The sequence below is a fragment of the Schistocerca piceifrons genome, unplaced genomic scaffold, assembly GCF_021461385.2.
Source record: "Schistocerca piceifrons isolate TAMUIC-IGC-003096 unplaced genomic scaffold, iqSchPice1.1 HiC_scaffold_681, whole genome shotgun sequence".
In the NCBI taxonomy this organism is placed as follows: domain Eukaryota; kingdom Metazoa; phylum Arthropoda; class Insecta; order Orthoptera; family Acrididae; genus Schistocerca; species Schistocerca piceifrons.
This window is the reverse complement of record NW_025728928.1, coordinates 110,752-129,580: the sequence shown is the minus strand read 5'-3', so window position 1 is coordinate 129,580 and position 18,829 is coordinate 110,752. Positions and strand designations below refer to the sequence as shown.

Below are 18,829 nucleotides of genomic sequence, written 5' to 3'. Positions count from 1 at the left end.
TCGCTATATTTGCTGGACTGTCGAACTTCGTGGAACAGTGGTATAACTTAAAACAAAATCATCTTCTGCTCAGTTAGTGTGGTGTCTTCTTCCACAGAAAAATGGAGAACTAAGAAAAATTTTATCGCGGAATTCGTGGACGGTCTTCTTTCCTCCGCTGGTTCAACTCTTCTGCTCGTAGTTCAACTAAACTCATATTCCGCTTAAAAGAAAAATATATTGTCCCTCCTGACTAACGTCAGTCACTCCGATGTAGCAGAGAGTTGTTACAAAACAGGTGGCAACGCAGGACAACAGCACAACATGACAGTTTATGTCGATGTGTGCATCACACGAAAGAAACAGAAATCACAGGAAAGTAATAAAATGAAATCGCGACAGTCCGGAAACAGAATTTAAGAGATTGGAAAAAAAACACTCCTGCAACTATGAATGTTCCACACAAACAGGCTGTATCTTCTAAAATACCCATGAAGTCTTGTGAACAAAATAAAATTCCTCAAAAGTAAAAGGACATTCCTCCCTTGGAGATAAAACCAGAACGACCCGTAGTGTGGGTGTGGCACAAGTCACCAACCATAACGCAAATAAAACAAAGAAAAGAAGGAAAAAGAAAGTAAAAATAGAACGCGTCAGCTCAGTAAATCTCAGTTCAAGGTGTTTGCCGCAGTTCCATTTCATAGCCGTAATCCAAGGCCGCCTTCAAAAAATTCGCAAACAGTTCGCGAAAGTGAACGCAATCCTTCAGTGTCATATACTGGGCCCACAAATAATCCAGGTAAATCACAGTATCAGTGACGGCCATATCGATAAGGGCATAAATCGTATGCCCTAAGATCCAGACAGTGGCGTTATTTTTCGTCCGCGGGAAAGCTTTGAAGTTAGGCACTATCACACGACGAACAGTCACAAGGTGAGGAGGCGTTCGATTAATGTGGGCGACCATTCGTTGACACAGCCGCCATACCGTCGACACCGATGCACACTCAAAACGATGTTCCCGTGTGTCCACAGCACCACATCTACCACAGTTGGCAGAGGGAAGGAGATGAATGTCGGCAAGCCGCTGGTTCGTCGCTAGGGTGTTGTTGACGATCTTAAACCAGAGCGCACTGACATCCGACGGCAACACCGGGTTGTTGATGTTTGCCCACACGTTCACCCATTCCACTGTAGGGTTCCGGAACACCAGTTTATGACGCGGAGGTTGTCCAGTCAGGGCAACGTAGAGTCCGCGGGCGGTCCTGTGTCTGTCGGTAGCCGTTGACAGAGCGTAGCTCCTCGTTAAAAAGTACTCCCGTATGTAGGACATCTTATACGGGGTGGCCGCGAGAGAGACGGGCGCCGCTTCAGAGCGTGGGCGGACCACTGAACCACCGATGCTCAGACCAGTAGCAATCTTTCGCTGCTTCCCGAGCAGATGTCTCGAGATAACGTGGGACTGCCGTCAAGCGCCGTAGCATTCTGTCGAGAAAATGCTGCAGACGCTGAATCCTGCACTGTACTGCCTAAAAATGCCGCCAGAACGCCGTCCTCTGCGTCCTCTTGCGTCGCCGGCGCCGACTCTTGCCAAAGGGTGCGAAATGTGCATGGATACGCCGTGCGAATGCATCTGCATGTGCTCCCCTAGCCTACCTCGTAATGCGCCTAGGGCTACGATCACCTTCGGCCGCTGCCGACTGGCGGGAAGCCGACACAGCGCGGCGTGGGGGCGCCCGGTTGTGCGGTGGTGGTGTAAAGGTCAGCATAGTTGCCTTGCAAGCAGTTGATCCGGGTTCGATTCCCGGCCACCGCAGCAGGCTTTCAGCTTTGCGTATGAGTACTTTTGCCACGCGCCGTTAAATTAATGTTCTTTCTCCCTCTTACTCGCTGCAGACCAGCCTACAGTGTGTCTCGACTTGTCTCGACTTTGCTCAGCTGACGCGAGAGCTGACGCTCTCCAGTCGGCCTATATCAAAACGACAAGCACGAGAAACGACTGAGAGAGGCAGGGAGAGGCGAGGCGGTGGACACACAGCACGCCCCTTCATTTCACGGTGGCGTCTCCCTCACTGAATCGGTCTGCAGCTGCGAAAACAAAGGAGAAAGAAAAATAGGAAGCAAAATTGCCAACAGTACCCTGTGTTCCCATGCGGTCACCCGCCCAAGCACTGACAAGGGCCAAAGTTGTTACACGTCGGCAATCGGGCATTTTCATTCATTTTCTCTTTGCCGTATGAGAACCAGCGTATTCAACATATTGTGACCATTGCCGAGCGAATGCTGCAGCGCTTCCCGACGAGTCGGGTTCGGATCCTCTGCCAACGTCCACGCACGGCGATGATCTTTTGGTCATCACACTCGCCAGCTGAAATCGGCGCTGCCTTTTCGTAGTAGTAAAAGCCTACTGGCCCGTAGGGGGATCGAACCCACGACCTTCGCGTTATTAGCACGACGCTCTAACCAACTGAGCTAACGGGCCTCGACGCGGACGGTTGCTCAGCCCTACGCTGGAAACACGTCGCATGAAGCCACACGCCACTTCTAGGGTCACCGTGTGTCTGCTTCGCCCGTCTATGTTCTGCTGGCGGTCACGAAACAGTAGCTGTACTGCGAGCAGGACGGGAAACGGCAGCACGCACTGCTGAAACTTGAGACGATTCGTGTGGAAAAAATTCCGTTCCGGTTCCGGCAATCGAGCCCGGGCCTCCGGGGTGATAGCCAGGCATCCTAGCCACTAGATCTCACCGGATTTGGGCGTCCGTTCGACGGATCGGATGGTCTCTCGCACCCTTCTCTCTTTGCGAACGTCATTGCGCATACTGGCTGGCAAGGCGCGCACCTCAAAAGTCTCAGAGCAATGCTTTTGGCTTCATGCTCTACTGGGAGAAGAGGAAAAGGAAAGCTGTCAGTATCAATAACAGGAAGTATAAATTTTCTCTCTGAAGCGTTGAAACGTTGTGGATAACAAACAAGAAATAAGTTCGAGCCGTAGCGACAGCACCACCGTGAGTCACAGAAAATTAAATGCCCCGGGTGAGGATCGAACTCACGACCTTAAAATTATGAGACTTACGCGCTGACTACTGCGCTACCGAGGCACGGGGCGGACCGTCGGTCCTGGGAACTGGGCAAGTAGCGTACCCATTGTTAGACGCAGAGATACACTACTTGGTGGATAACGTGTTCTGTTGCTACACGTGCATTGCCGGCCCAGTTGATTGTGGTGGTGCTGCAGCTTTTGCAACGATGGGCAGTACTCCCCGTCGTTCAAGTTCATTGCCTCGGAGGCACCTGGACACAGCAACTTGTGAGGCCAGGCCGACGCCAGTCCGCAGAACATGACGCGAGCGTCTGAGTGGGGAACCGCGCGTGCTGCGTTCTCGGTTCTTCTCAAGGGAATCCCGCTATACATTCTTGTGGATCGTGCATCTCAAGCGCGCAAGCCACACGGCACCGCGGGAAAAGCAAAACGATGCATCGGCCGGGAATCGAACCCGGGCCGCCCGCGTGGCAGGCGAGCATTCTACCACTTTTTTTTTTTTTTTTTTTTTTTTTTTTTTTTTTTTTTTTTTTTTTTTTTTTTTTTTGGCCTCCCAACTCCCCTTATAGCCCTCCTTACTCTCACCAAAATATGCCTTCTTCGGCGAGCTTCATCGCTATATTTGCTGGACTGTCGAACTTCGTGGAACAGTGGTATAACTTAAAACAAAATCATCTTCTGCTCAGTTAGTGTGGTGTCTTCTTCCACAGAAAAATGGAGAACTAAGAAAAATTTTATCGCGGAATTCGTGGACGGTCTTCTTTCCTCCGCTGGTTCAACTCTTCTGCTCGTAGTTCAACTAAACTCATATTCCGCTTAAAAGAAAAATATATTGTCCCTCCTGACTAACGTCAGTCACTCCGATGTAGCAGAGAGTTGTTACAAAACAGGTGTCAACGCAGGACAACAGCACAACATGACAGTTTATGTCGATGTGTGCATCACACGAAAGAAACAGAAATCACAGGAAAGTAATAAAATGAAATCGCGACAGTCCGGAAACAGAATTTAAGAGATTGGAAAAAAAACACTCCTGCAACTATGAATGTTCCACACAAACAGGCTGTATCTTCTAAAATACCCATGAAGTCTTGTGAACAAAATAAAATTCCTCAAAAGTAAAAGGACATTCCTCCCTTGGAGATAAAACCAGAACGACCCGTAGTGTGGGTGTGGCACAAGTCACCAACCATAACGCAAATAAAACAAAGAAAAGAAGGAAAAAGAAAGTAAAAATAGAACGCGTCAGCTCAGTAAATCTCAGTTCAAGGTGTTTGCCGCAGTTCCATTTCATAGCCGTAATCCAAGGCCGCCTTCAAAAAATTCGCAAACAGTTCGCGAAAGTGAACGCAATCCTTCAGTGTCATATACTGGGCCCACAAATAATCCAGGTAAATCACAGTATCAGTGACGGCCATATCGATAAGGGCATAAATCGTATGCCCTAAGATCCAGACAGTGGCGTTATTTTTCGTCCGCGGGAAAGCTTTGAAGTTAGGCACTATCACACGACGAACAGTCACAAGGTGAGGAGGCGTTCGATTAATGTGGGCGACCATTCGTTGACACAGCCGCCATACCGTCGACACCGATGCACACTCAAAACGATGTTCCCGTGTGTCCACAGCACCACATCTACCACAGTTGGCAGAGGGAAGGAGATGAATGTCGGCAAGCCGCTGGTTCGTCGCTAGGGTGTTGTTGACGATCTTAAACCAGAGCGCACTGACATCCGACGGCAACACCGGGTTGTTGATGTTTGCCCACACGTTCACCCATTCCACTGTAGGGTTCCGGAACACCAGTTTATGACGCGGAGGTTGTCCAGTCAGGGCAACGTAGAGTCCGCGGGCGGTCCTGTGTCTGTCGGTAGCCGTTGACAGAGCGTAGCTCCTCGTTAAAAAGTACTCCCGTATGTAGGACATCTTATACGGGGTGGCCGCGAGAGAGACGGGCGCCGCTTCAGAGCGTGGGCGGACCACTGAACCACCGATGCTCAGACCAGTAGCAATCTTTCGCTGCTTCCCGAGCAGATGTCTCGAGATAACGTGGGACTGCCGTCAAGCGCCGTAGCATTCTGTCGAGAAAATGCTGCAGACGCTGAATCCTGCACTGTACTGCCTAAAAATGCCGCCAGAACGCCGTCCTCTGCGTCCTCTTGCGTCGCCGGCGCCGACTCTTGCCAAAGGGTGCGAAATGTGCATGGATACGCCGTGCGAATGCATCTGCATGTGCTCCCCTAGCCTACCTCGTAATGCGCCTAGGGCTACGATCACCTTCGGCCGCTGCCGACTGGCGGGAAGCCGACACAGCGCGGCGTGGGGGCGCCCGGTTGTGCGGTGGTGGTGTAAAGGTCAGCATAGTTGCCTTGCAAGCAGTTGATCCGGGTTCGATTCCCGGCCACCGCAGCAGGCTTTCAGCTTTGCGTATGAGTACTTTTGCCACGCGCCGTTAAATTAATGTTCTTTCTCCCTCTTACTCGCTGCAGACCAGCCTACAGTGTGTCTCGACTTGTCTCGACTTTGCTCAGCTGACGCGAGAGCTGACGCTCTCCAGTCGGCCTATATCAAAACGACAAGCACGAGAAACGACTGAGAGAGGCAGGGAGAGGCGAGGCGGTGGACACACAGCACGCCCCTTCATTTCACGGTGGCGTCTCCCTCACTGAATCGGTCTGCAGCTGCGAAAACAAAGGAGAAAGAAAAATAGGAAGCAAAATTGCCAACAGTACCCTGTGTTCCCATGCGGTCACCCGCCCAAGCACTGACAAGGGCCAAAGTTGTTACACGTCGGCAATCGGGCATTTTCTTTCATTTTCTCTTTGCCGTATGAGAACCAGCGTATTCAACATATTGTGACCATTGCCGAGCGAATGCTGCAGCGCTTCCCGACGAGTCGGGTTCGGATCCTCTGCCAACGTCCACGCACGGCGATGATCTTTTGGTCATCACACTCGCCAGCTGAAATCGGCGCTGCCTTTTCGTAGTAGTAAAAGTCTACTGGCCCGTGGGGGGATCGAACCCACGACCTTCGCGTTATTAGCACGACGCTCTAACCAACTGAGCTAACGGGCCTCGACGCGGACGGTTGCTCAGCCCTACGCTGGAAACACGTCGCATGAAGCCACACGCCACTTCTAGGGTCACCGTGTGTCTGCTTCGCCCGTCTATGTTCTGCTGGCGGTCACGAAACAGTAGCTGTACTGCGAGCAGGACGGGAAACGGCAGCACGCACTGCTGAAACTTGAGACGATTCGTGTGGAAAAAATTCCGTTCCGGTTCCGGCAATCGAGCCCGGGCCTCCGGGGTGATAGCCAGGCATCCTAGCCACTAGATCTCACCGGATTTGGGCGTCCGTTCGACGGATCGGATGGTCTCTCGCACCCTTCTCTCTTTGCGAACGTCATTGCGCATACTGGCTGGCAAGGCGCGCACCTCAAAAGTCTCAGAGCAATGCTTTTGGCTTCATGCTCTACTGGGAGAAGAGGAAAAGGAAAGCTGTCAGTATCAATAACAGGAAGTATAAATTTTCTCTCTGAAGCGTTGAAACGTTGTGGATAACAAACAAGAAATAAGTTCGAGCCGTAGCGACAGCACCACCGTGAGTCACAGAAAATTAAATGCCCCGGGTGAGGATCGAACTCACGACCTTAAAATTATGAGACTTACGCGCTGACTACTGCGCTACCGAGGCACGGGGCGGACCGTCGGTCCTGGGAACTGGGCAAGTAGCGTACCCATTGTTAGACGCAGAGATACACTACTTGGTGGATAACGTGTTCTGTTGCTACACGTGCATTGCCGGCCCAGTTGATTGTGGTGGTGCTGCAGCTTTTGCAACGATGGGCAGTACTCCCCGTCGTTCAAGTTCATTGCCTCGGAGGCACCTGGACACAGCAACTTGTGAGGCCAGGCCGACGCCAGTCCGCAGAACATGACGCGAGCGTCTGAGTGGGGAACCGCGCGTGCTGCGTTCTCGGTTCTTCTCAAGGGAATCCCGCTATACATTCTTGTGGATCGTGCATCTCAAGCGCGCAAGCCACACGGCACCGCGGGAAAAGCAAAACGATGCATCGGCCGGGAATCGAACCCGGGCCGCCCGCGTGGCAGGCGAGCATTCTACCACTTTTGGCCTCCCAACTCCCCTTATAGCCCTCCTTACTCTCACCAAAATATGCCTTCTTCGGCGAGCTTCATCGCTATATTTGCTGGACTGTCGAACTTCGTGGAACAGTGGTATAACTTAAAACAAAATCATCTTCTGCTCAGTTAGTGTGGTGTCTTCTTCCACAGAAAAATGGAGAACTAAGAAAAATTTTATCGCGGAATTCGTGGACGGTCTTCTTTCCTCCGCTGGTTCAACTCTTCTGCTCGTAGTTCAACTAAACTCATATTCCGCTTAAAAGAAAAATATATTGTCCCTCCTGACTAACGTCAGTCACTCCGATGTAGCAGAGAGTTGTTACAAAACAGGTGTCAACGCAGGACAACAGCACAACATGACAGTTTATGTCGATGTGTGCATCACACGAAAGAAACAGAAATCACAGGAAAGTAATAAAATGAAATCGCGACAGTCCGGAAACAGAATTTAAGAGATTGGAAAAAAAACACTCCTGCAACTATGAATGTTCCACACAAACAGGCTGTATCTTCTAAAATACCCATGAAGTCTTGTGAACAAAATAAAATTCCTCAAAAGTAAAAGGACATTCCTCCCTTGGAGATAAAACCAGAACGACCCGTAGTGTGGGTGTGGCACAAGTCACCAACCATAACGCAAATAAAACAAAGAAAAGAAGGAAAAAGAAAGTAAAAATAGAACGCGTCAGCTCAGTAAATCTCAGTTCAAGGTGTTTGCCGCAGTTCCATTTCATAGCCGTAATCCAAGGCCGCCTTCAAAAAATTCGCAAACAGTTCGCGAAAGTGAACGCAATCCTTCAGTGTCATATACTGGGCCCACAAATAATCCAGGTAAATCACAGTATCAGTGACGGCCATATCGATAAGGGCATAAATCGTATGCCCTAAGATCCAGACAGTGGCGTTATTTTTCGTCCGCGGGAAAGCTTTGAAGTTAGGCACTATCACACGACGAACAGTCACAAGGTGAGGAGGCGTTCGATTAATGTGGGCGACCATTCGTTGACACAGCCGCCATACCGTCGACACCGATGCACACTCAAAACGATGTTCCCGTGTGTCCACAGCACCACATCTACCACAGTTGGCAGAGGGAAGGAGATGAATGTCGGCAAGCCGCTGGTTCGTCGCTAGGGTGTTGTTGACGATCTTAAACCAGAGCGCACTGACATCCGACGGCAACACCGGGTTGTTGATGTTTGCCCACACGTTCACCCATTCCACTGTAGGGTTCCGGAACACCAGTTTATGACGCGGAGGTTGTCCAGTCAGGGCAACGTAGAGTCCGCGGGCGGTCCTGTGTCTGTCGGTAGCCGTTGACAGAGCGTAGCTCCTCGTTAAAAAGTACTCTCGTATGTAGGACATCTTATACGGGGTGGCCGCGAGAGAGACGGGCGCCGCTTCAGAGCGTGGGCGGACCACTGAACCACCGATGCTCAGACCAGTAGCAATCTTTCGCTGCTTCCCGAGCAGATGTCTCGAGATAACGTGGGACTGCCGTCAAGCGCCGTAGCATTCTGTCGAGAAAATGCTGCAGACGCTGAATCCTGCACTGTACTGCCTAAAAATGCCGCCAGAACGCCGTCCTCTGCGTCCTCTTGCGTCGCCGGCGCCGACTCTTGCCAAAGGGTGCGAAATGTGCATGGATACGCCGTGCGAATGCATCTGCATGTGCTCCCCTAGCCTACCTCGTAATGCGCCTAGGGCTACGATCACCTTCGGCCGCTGCCGACTGGCGGGAAGCCGACACAGCGCGGCGTGGGGGCGCCCGGTTGTGCGGTGGTGGTGTAAAGGTCAGCATAGTTGCCTTGCAAGCAGTTGATCCGGGTTCGATTCCCGGCCACCGCAGCAGGCTTTCAGCTTTGCGTATGAGTACTTTTGCCACGCGCCGTTAAATTAATGTTCTTTCTCCCTCTTACTCGCTGCAGACCAGCCTACAGTGTGTCTCGACTTGTCTCGACTTTGCTCAGCTGACGCGAGAGCTGACGCTCTCCAGTCGGCCTATATCAAAACGACAAGCACGAGAAACGACTGAGAGAGGCAGGGAGAGGCGAGGCGGTGGACACACAGCACGCCCCTTCATTTCACGGTGGCGTCTCCCTCACTGAATCGGTCTGCAGCTGCGAAAACAAAGGAGAAAGAAAAATAGGAAGCAAAATTGCCAACAGTACCCTGTGTTCCCATGCGGTCACCCGCCCAAGCACTGACAAGGGCCAAAGTTGTTACACGTCGGCAATCGGGCATTTTCATTCATTTTCTCTTTGCCGTATGAGAACCAGCGTATTCAACATATTGTGACCATTGCCGAGCGAATGCTGCAGCGCTTCCCGACGAGTCGGGTTCGGATCCTCTGCCAACGTCCACGCACGGCGATGATCTTTTGGTCATCACACTCGCCAGCTGAAATCGGCGCTGCCTTTTCGTAGTAGTAAAAGCCTACTGGCCCGTAGGGGGATCGAACCCACGACCTTCGCGTTATTAGCACGACGCTCTAACCAACTGAGCTAACGGGCCTCGACGCGGACGGTTGCTCAGCCCTACGCTGGAAACACGTCGCATGAAGCCACACGCCACTTCTAGGGTCACCGTGTGTCTGCTTCGCCCGTCTATGTTCTGCTGGCGGTCACGAAACAGTAGCTGTACTGCGAGCAGGACGGGAAACGGCAGCACGCACTGCTGAAACTTGAGACGATTCGTGTGGAAAAAATTCCCTTCCGGTTCCGGCAATCGAGCCCGGGCCTCCGGGGTGATAGCCAGGCATCCTAGCCACTAGATCTCACCGGATTTGGGCGTCCGTTCGACGGATCGGATGGTCTCTCGCACCCTTCTCTCTTTGCGAACGTCATTGCGCATACTGGCTGGCAAGGCGCGCACCTCAAAAGTCTCAGAGCAATGCTTTTGGCTTCATGCTCTACTGGGAGAAGAGGAAAAGGAAAGCTGTCAGTATCAATAACAGGAAGTATAAATTTTCTCTCTGAAGCGTTGAAACGTTGTGGATAACAAACAAGAAATAAGTTCGAGCCGTAGCGACAGCACCACCGTGAGTCACAGAAAATTAAATGCCCCGGGTGAGGATCGAACTCACGACCTTAAAATTATGAGACTTACGCGCTGACTACTGCGCTACCGAGGCACGGGGCGGACCGTCGGTCCTGGGAACTGGGCAAGTAGCGTACCCATTGTTAGACGCAGAGATACACTACTTGGTGGATAACGTGTTCTGTTGCTACACGTGCATTGCCGGCCCAGTTGATTGTGGTGGTGCTGCAGCTTTTGCAACGATGGGCAGTACTCCCCGTCGTTCAAGTTCATTGCCTCGGAGGCACCTGGACACAGCAACTTGTGAGGCCAGGCCGACGCCAGTCCGCAGAACATGACGCGAGCGTCTGAGTGGGGAACCGCGCGTGCTGCGTTCTCGGTTCTTCTCAAGGGAATCCCGCTATACATTCTTGTGGATCGTGCATCTCAAGCGCGCAAGCCACACGGCACCGCGGGAAAAGCAAAACGATGCATCGGCCGGGAATCGAACCCGGGCCGCCCGCGTGGCAGGCGAGCATTCTACCACTTTTTTTTTTTTTTTTTTTTTTTTTTTTTTTTTTTTTTTTTTTTTTTTTTTGGCCTCCCAACTCCCCTTATAGCCCTCCTTACTCTCACCAAAATATGCCTTCTTCGGCGAGCTTCATCGCTATATTTGCTGGACTGTCGAACTTCGTGGAACAGTGGTATAACTTAAAACAAAATCATCTTCTGCTCAGTTAGTGTGGTGTCTTCTTCCACAGAAAAATGGAGAACTAAGAAAAATTTTATCGCGGAATTCGTGGACGGTCTTCTTTCCTCCGCTGGTTCAACTCTTCTGCTCGTAGTTCAACTAAACTCATATTCCGCTTAAAAGAAAAATATATTGTCCCTCCTGACTAACGTCAGTCACTCCGATGTAGCAGAGAGTTGTTACAAAACAGGTGTCAACGCAGGACAACAGCACAACATGACAGTTTATGTCGATGTGTGCATCACACGAAAGAAACAGAAATCACAGGAAAGTAATAAAATGAAATCGCGACAGTCCGGAAACAGAATTTAAGAGATTGGAAAAAAAACACTCCTGCAACTATGAATGTTCCACACAAACAGGCTGTATCTTCTAAAATACCCATGAAGTCTTGTGAACAAAATAAAATTCCTCAAAAGTAAAAGGACATTCCTCCCTTGGAGATAAAACCAGAACGACCCGTAGTGTGGGTGTGGCACAAGTCACCAACCATAACGCAAATAAAACAAAGAAAAGAAGGAAAAAGAAAGTAAAAATAGAACGCGTCAGCTCAGTAAATCTCAGTTCAAGGTGTTTGCCGCAGTTCCATTTCATAGCCGTAATCCAAGGCCGCCTTCAAAAAATTCGCAAACAGTTCGCGAAAGTGAACGCAATCCTTCAGTGTCATATACTGGGCCCACAAATAATCCAGGTAAATCACAGTATCAGTGACGGCCATATCGATAAGGGCATAAATCGTATGCCCTAAGATCCAGACAGTGGCGTTATTTTTCGTCCGCGGGAAAGCTTTGAAGTTAGGCACTATCACACGACGAACAGTCACAAGGTGAGGAGGCGTTCGATTAATGTGGGCGACCATTCGTTGACACAGCCGCCATACCGTCGACACCGATGCACACTCAAAACGATGTTCCCGTGTGTCCACAGCACCACATCTACCACAGTTGGCAGAGGGAAGGAGATGAATGTCGGCAAGCCGCTGGTTCGTCGCTAGGGTGTTGTTGACGATCTTAAACCAGAGCGCACTGACATCCGACGGCAACACCGGGTTGTTGATGTTTGCCCACACGTTCACCCATTCCACTGTAGGGTTCCGGAACACCAGTTTATGACGCGGAGGTTGTCCAGTCAGGGCAACGTAGAGTCCGCGGGCGGTCCTGTGTCTGTCGGTAGCCGTTGACAGAGCGTAGCTCCTCGTTAAAAAGTACTCCCGTATGTAGGACATCTTATACGGGGTGGCCGCGAGAGAGACGGGCGCCGCTTCAGAGCGTGGGCGGACCACTGAACCACCGATGCTCAGACCAGTAGCAATCTTTCGCTGCTTCCCGAGCAGATGTCTCGAGATAACGTGGGACTGCCGTCAAGCGCCGTAGCATTCTGTCGAGAAAATGCTGCAGACGCTGAATCCTGCACTGTACTGCCTAAAAATGCCGCCAGAACGCCGTCCTCTGCGTCCTCTTGCGTCGCCGGCGCCGACTCTTGCCAAAGGGTGCGAAATGTGCATGGATACGCCGTGCGAATGCATCTGCATGTGCTCCCCTAGCCTACCTCGTAATGCGCCTAGGGCTACGATCACCTTCGGCCGCTGCCGACTGGCGGGAAGCCGACACAGCGCGGCGTGGGGGCGCCCGGTTGTGCGGTGGTGGTGTAAAGGTCAGCATAGTTGCCTTGCAAGCAGTTGATCCGGGTTCGATTCCCGGCCACCGCAGCAGGCTTTCAGCTTTGCGTATGAGTACTTTTGCCACGCGCCGTTAAATTAATGTTCTTTCTCCCTCTTACTCGCTGCAGACCAGCCTACAGTGTGTCTCGACTTGTCTCGACTTTGCTCAGCTGACGCGAGAGCTGACGCTCTCCAGTCGGCCTATATCAAAACGACAAGCACGAGAAACGACTGAGAGAGGCAGGGAGAGGCGAGGCGGTGGACACACAGCACGCCCCTTCATTTCACGGTGGCGTCTCCCTCACTGAATCGGTCTGCAGCTGCGAAAACAAAGGAGAAAGAAAAATAGGAAGCAAAATTGCCAACAGTACCCTGTGTTCCCATGCGGTCACCCGCCCAAGCACTGACAAGGGCCAAAGTTGTTACACGTCGGCAATCGGGCATTTTCTTTCATTTTCTCTTTGCCGTATGAGAACCAGCGTATTCAACATATTGTGACCATTGCCGAGCGAATGCTGCAGCGCTTCCCGACGAGTCGGGTTCGGATCCTCTGCCAACGTCCACGCACGGCGATGATCTTTTGGTCATCACACTCGCCAGCTGAAATCGGCGCTGCCTTTTCGTAGTAGTAAAAGTCTACTGGCCCGTGGGGGGATCGAACCCACGACCTTCGCGTTATTAGCACGACGCTCTAACCAACTGAGCTAACGGGCCTCGACGCGGACGGTTGCTCAGCCCTACGCTGGAAACACGTCGCATGAAGCCACACGCCACTTCTAGGGTCACCGTGTGTCTGCTTCGCCCGTCTATGTTCTGCTGGCGGTCACGAAACAGTAGCTGTACTGCGAGCAGGACGGGAAACGGCAGCACGCACTGCTGAAACTTGAGACGATTCGTGTGGAAAAAATTCCGTTCCGGTTCCGGCAATCGAGCCCGGGCCTCCGGGGTGATAGCCAGGCATCCTAGCCACTAGATCTCACCGGATTTGGGCGTCCGTTCGACGGATCGGATGGTCTCTCGCACCCTTCTCTCTTTGCGAACGTCATTGCGCATACTGGCTGGCAAGGCGCGCACCTCAAAAGTCTCAGAGCAATGCTTTTGGCTTCATGCTCTACTGGGAGAAGAGGAAAAGGAAAGCTGTCAGTATCAATAACAGGAAGTATAAATTTTCTCTCTGAAGCGTTGAAACGTTGTGGATAACAAACAAGAAATAAGTTCGAGCCGTAGCGACAGCACCACCGTGAGTCACAGAAAATTAAATGCCCCGGGTGAGGATCGAACTCACGACCTTAAAATTATGAGACTTACGCGCTGACTACTGCGCTACCGAGGCACGGGGCGGACCGTCGGTCCTGGGAACTGGGCAAGTAGCGTACCCATTGTTAGACGCAGAGATACACTACTTGGTGGATAACGTGTTCTGTTGCTACACGTGCATTGCCGGCCCAGTTGATTGTGGTGGTGCTGCAGCTTTTGCAACGATGGGCAGTACTCCCCGTCGTTCAAGTTCATTGCCTCGGAGGCACCTGGACACAGCAACTTGTGAGGCCAGGCCGACGCCAGTCCGCAGAACATGACGCGAGCGTCTGAGTGGGGAACCGCGCGTGCTGCGTTCTCGGTTCTTCTCAAGGGAATCCCGCTATACATTCTTGTGGATCGTGCATCTCAAGCGCGCAAGCCACACGGCACCGCGGGAAAAGCAAAACGATGCATCGGCCGGGAATCGAACCCGGGCCGCCCGCGTGGCAGGCGAGCATTCTACCACTTTTTTTTTTTTTTTTTTTTTTTTTTTTTTTTTTTTTTTTTTTTTTTTTTTTTGGCCTCCCAACTCCCCTTATAGCACTCCTTACTCTCACCAAAATATGCCTTCTTCGGCGAGCTTCATCGCTATATTTGCTGGACTGTCGAACTTCGTGGAACAGTGGTATAACTTAAAACAAAATCATCTTCTGCTCAGTTAGTGTGGTGTCTTCTTCCACAGAAAAATGGAGAACTAAGAAAAATTTTATCGCGGAATTCGTGGACGGTCTTCTTTCCTCCGCTGGTTCAACTCTTCTGCTCGTAGTTCAACTAAACTCATATTCCGCTTAAAAGAAAAATATATTGTCCCTCCTGACTAACGTCAGTCACTCCGATGTAGCAGAGAGTTGTTACAAAACAGGTGTCAACGCAGGACAACAGCACAACATGACAGTTTATGTCGATGTGTGCATCACACGAAAGAAACAGAAATCACAGGAAAGTAATAAAATGAAATCGCGACAGTCCGGAAACAGAATTTAAGAGATTGGAAAAAAAACACTCCTGCAACTATGAATGTTCCACACAAACAGGCTGTATCTTCTAAAATACCCATGAAGTCTTGTGAACAAAATAAAATTCCTCAAAAGTAAAAGGACATTCCTCCCTTGGAGATAAAACCAGAACGACCCGTAGTGTGGGTGTGGCACAAGTCACCAACCATAACGCAAATAAAACAAAGAAAAGAAGGAAAAAGAAAGTAAAAATAGAACGCGTCAGCTCAGTAAATCTCAGTTCAAGGTGTTTGCCGCAGTTCCATTTCATAGCCGTAATCCAAGGCCGCCTTCAAAAAATTCGCAAACAGTTCGCGAAAGTGAACGCAATCCTTCAGTGTCATATACTGGGCCCACAAATAATCCAGGTAAATCACAGTATCAGTGACGGCCATATCGATAAGGGCATAAATCGTATGCCCTAAGATCCAGACAGTGGCGTTATTTTTCGTCCGCGGGAAAGCTTTGAAGTTAGGCACTATCACACGACGAACAGTCACAAGGTGAGGAGGCGTTCGATTAATGTGGGCGACCATTCGTTGACACAGCCGCCATACCGTCGACACCGATGCACACTCAAAACGATGTTCCCGTGTGTCCACAGCACCACATCTACCACAGTTGGCAGAGGGAAGGAGATGAATGTCGGCAAGCCGCTGGTTCGTCGCTAGGGTGTTGTTGACGATCTTAAACCAGAGCGCACTGACATCCGACGGCAACACCGGGTTGTTGATGTTTGCCCACACGTTCACCCATTCCACTGTAGGGTTCCGGAACACCAGTTTATGACGCGGAGGTTGTCCAGTCAGGGCAACGTAGAGTCCGCGGGCGGTCCTGTGTCTGTCGGTAGCCGTTGACAGAGCGTAGCTCCTCGTTAAAAAGTACTCCCGTATGTAGGACATCTTATACGGGGTGGTCGCGAGAGAGACGGGCGCCGCTTCAGAGCGTGGGCGGACCACTGAACCACCGATGCTCAGACCAGTAGCAATCTTTCGCTGCTTCCCGAGCAGATGTCTCGAGATAACGTGGGACTGCCGTCAAGCGCCGTAGCATTCTGTCGAGAAAATGCTGCAGACGCTGAATCCTGCACTGTACTGCCTAAAAATGCCGCCAGAACGCCGTCCTCTGCGTCCTCTTGCGTCGCCGGCGCCGACTCTTGCCAAAGGGTGCGAAATGTGCATGGATACGCCGTGCGAATGCATCTGCATGTGCTCCCCTAGCCTACCTCGTAATGCGCCTAGGGCTACGATCACCTTCGGCCGCTGCCGACTGGCGGGAAGCCGACACAGCGCGGCGTGGGGGCGCCCGGTTGTGCGGTGGTGGTGTAAAGGTCAGCATAGTTGCCTTGCAAGCAGTTGATCCGGGTTCGATTCCCGGCCACCGCAGCAGGCTTTCAGCTTTGCGTATGAGTACTTTTGCCACGCGCCGTTAAATTAATGTTCTTTCTCCCTCTTACTCGCTGCAGACCAGCCTACAGTGTGTCTCGACTTGTCTCGACTTTGCTCAGCTGACGCGAGAGCTGACGCTCTCCAGTCGGCCTATATCAAAACGACAAGCACGAGAAACGACTGAGAGAGGCAGGGAGAGGCGAGGCGGTGGACACACAGCACGCCCCTTCATTTCACGGTGGCGTCTCCCTCACTGAATCGGTCTGCAGCTGCGAAAACAAAGGAGAAAGAAAAATAGGAAGCAAAATTGCCAACAGTACCCTGTGTTCCCATGCGGTCACCCGCCCAAGCACTGACAAGGGCCAAAGTTGTTACACGTCGGCAATCGGGCATTTTCTTTCATTTTCTCTTTGCCGTATGAGAACCAGCGTATTCAACATATTGTGACCATTGCCGAGCGAATGCTGCAGCGCTTCCCGACGAGTCGGGTTCGGATCCTCTGCCAACGTCCACGCACGGCGATGATCTTTTGGTCATCACACTCGCCAGCTGAAATCGGCGCTGCCTTTTCGTAGTAGTAAAAGTCTACTGGCCCGTGGGGGGATCGAACCCACGACCTTCGCGTTATTAGCACGACGCTCTAACCAACTGAGCTAACGGGCCTCGACGCGGACGGTTGCTCAGCCCTACGCTGGAAACACGTCGCATGAAGCCACACGCCACTTCTAGGGTCACCGTGTGTCTGCTTCGCCCGTCTATGTTCTGCTGGCGGTCACGAAACAGTAGCTGTACTGCGAGCAGGACGGGAAACGGCAGCACGCACTGCTGAAACTTGAGACGATTCGTGTGGAAAAAATTCCGTTCCGGTTCCGGCAATCGAGCCCGGGCCTCCGGGGTGATAGCCAGGCATCCTAGCCACTAGATCTCACCGGATTTGGGCGTCCGTTCGACGGATCGGATGGTCTCTCGCACCCTTCTCTCTTTGCGAACGTCATTGCGCATACTGGCTGGCAAGGCGCGCACCTCAAAAGTCTCAGAGCAATGCTTTTGGCTTCATGCTCTACTGGGAGAAGAGGAAAAGGAAAGCTGTCAGTATCAATAACAGGAAGTATAAATTTTCTCTCTGAAGCGTTGAAACGTTGTGGATAACAAACAAGAAATAAGTTCGAGCCGTAGCGACAGCACCACCGTGAGTCACAGAAAATTAAATGCCCCGGGTGAGGATCGAACTCACGACCTTAAAATTATGAGACTTACGCGCTGACTACTGCGCTACCGAGGCACGGGGCGGACCGTCGGTCCTGGGAACTGGGCAAGTAGCGTACCCATTGTTAGACGCAGAGATACACTACTTGGTGGATAACGTGTTCTGTTGCTACACGTGCATTGCCGGCCCAGTTGATTGTGGTGGTGCTGCAGCTTTTGCAACGATGGGCAGTACTCCCCGTCGTTCAAGTTCATTGCCTCGGAGGCACCTGGACACAGCAACTTGTGAGGCCAGGCCGACGCCAGTCCGCAGAACATGACGCGAGCGTCTGAGTGGGGAACCGCGCGTGCTGCGTTCTCGGTTCTTCTCAAGGGAATCCCGCTATACATTCTTGTGGATCGTGCATCTCAAGCGCGCAAGCCACACGGCACCGCGGGAAAAGCAAAACGATGCATCGGCCGGGAATCGAACCCGGGCCGCCCGCGTGGCAGGCGAGCATTCTACCACTTTTTTTTTTTTTTTTTTTTTTTTTTTTTTTTTTTTTTTTTGGCCTCCCAACTCCCCTTATAGCACTCCTTACTCTCACCAAAATATGCCTTCTTCGGCGAGCTTCATCGCTATATTTGCTGGACTGTCGAACTTCGTGGAACAGTGGTATAACTTAAAACAAAATCATCTTCTGCTCAGTTAGTGTGGTGTCTTCTTCCACAGAAAAATGGAGAACTAAGAAAAATTTTATCGCGGAATTCGTGGACGGTCTTCTTTCCTCCGCTGGTTCAACTCTTCTGCTCGTAGTTCAACTAAACTCATATTCCGCTTAAAAGAAAAATATATTGTCCCTCCTGACTAACGTCAGTCACTCCGATGTAGCAGAGAGTTGTTACAAAACAGGTGTCAACGCAGGACAACAGCACAACATGACAGTTTATGTCGATGTGTGCATCACACGAAAGAAACAGAAATCACAGGAAAGTAATAAAATGAAATCGCGACAGTCCGGAAACAGAATTTAAGAGATTGGAAAAAAAACACTCCTGCAACTATGAATGTTCCACACAAACAGGCTGTATCTTCTAAAATACCCATGAAGTCTTGTGAACAAAATAAAATTCCTCAAAAGTAAAAGGACATTCCTCCCTTGGAGATAAAACCAGAACGACCCGTAGTGTGGGTGTGGCACAAGTCACCAACCATAACGCAAATAAAACAAAGAAAAGAAGGAAAAAGAAAGTAAAAATAGAACGCGTCAGCTCAGTAAATCTCAGTTCAAGGTGTTTGCCGCAGTTCCATTTCATAGCCGTAATCCAAGGCCGCCTTCAAAAAATTCGCAAACAGTTCGCGAAAGTG

The 18,829-nt window shown here is 51.1% G+C and overlaps 15 non-coding genes across 15 annotated transcripts; 5 read left to right on the top strand and 10 right to left on the bottom strand.

The window, feature by feature from the left end:
* The first annotated feature begins 1,723 nt into the window (after positions 1-1,723).
* On the top strand, positions 1,724-1,795 carry Trnaa-ugc. Its single transcript has one exon. It is a non-coding gene; the product is annotated as a tRNA-Ala (tRNA).
* A 592-nt stretch (positions 1,796-2,387) lies between these two features.
* On the bottom strand, positions 2,388-2,461 carry Trnai-aau. Its single transcript has one exon. It is a non-coding gene; the product is annotated as a tRNA-Ile (tRNA).
* A 546-nt stretch (positions 2,462-3,007) lies between these two features.
* On the bottom strand, positions 3,008-3,080 carry Trnam-cau. The gene has a single exon. It is a non-coding gene; the product is annotated as a tRNA-Met (tRNA).
* A 2,278-nt stretch (positions 3,081-5,358) lies between these two features.
* Trnaa-ugc lies at positions 5,359-5,430 on the top strand. The gene has a single exon. It is a non-coding gene; the product is annotated as a tRNA-Ala (tRNA).
* Positions 5,431-6,022: 592 nt separating this feature from the next.
* On the bottom strand, positions 6,023-6,096 carry Trnai-aau. The gene has a single exon. It is a non-coding gene; the product is annotated as a tRNA-Ile (tRNA).
* Positions 6,097-6,642: 546 nt separating this feature from the next.
* Trnam-cau lies at positions 6,643-6,715 on the bottom strand. The gene has a single exon. It is a non-coding gene; the product is annotated as a tRNA-Met (tRNA).
* Positions 6,716-8,940: 2,225 nt separating this feature from the next.
* Positions 8,941-9,012, top strand: Trnaa-ugc. The gene has a single exon. It is a non-coding gene; the product is annotated as a tRNA-Ala (tRNA).
* A 592-nt stretch (positions 9,013-9,604) lies between these two features.
* Trnai-aau lies at positions 9,605-9,678 on the bottom strand. Its single transcript has one exon. It is a non-coding gene; the product is annotated as a tRNA-Ile (tRNA).
* Positions 9,679-10,224: 546 nt separating this feature from the next.
* Trnam-cau lies at positions 10,225-10,297 on the bottom strand. Its single transcript has one exon. It is a non-coding gene; the product is annotated as a tRNA-Met (tRNA).
* A 2,272-nt stretch (positions 10,298-12,569) lies between these two features.
* Positions 12,570-12,641, top strand: Trnaa-ugc. The gene has a single exon. It is a non-coding gene; the product is annotated as a tRNA-Ala (tRNA).
* Positions 12,642-13,233: 592 nt separating this feature from the next.
* On the bottom strand, positions 13,234-13,307 carry Trnai-aau. Its single transcript has one exon. It is a non-coding gene; the product is annotated as a tRNA-Ile (tRNA).
* A 546-nt stretch (positions 13,308-13,853) lies between these two features.
* Trnam-cau lies at positions 13,854-13,926 on the bottom strand. Its single transcript has one exon. It is a non-coding gene; the product is annotated as a tRNA-Met (tRNA).
* A 2,274-nt stretch (positions 13,927-16,200) lies between these two features.
* Trnaa-ugc lies at positions 16,201-16,272 on the top strand. Its single transcript has one exon. It is a non-coding gene; the product is annotated as a tRNA-Ala (tRNA).
* Positions 16,273-16,864: 592 nt separating this feature from the next.
* On the bottom strand, positions 16,865-16,938 carry Trnai-aau. The gene has a single exon. It is a non-coding gene; the product is annotated as a tRNA-Ile (tRNA).
* A 546-nt stretch (positions 16,939-17,484) lies between these two features.
* Positions 17,485-17,557, bottom strand: Trnam-cau. Its single transcript has one exon. It is a non-coding gene; the product is annotated as a tRNA-Met (tRNA).
* Positions 17,558-18,829: the final 1,272 nt, after the last annotated feature.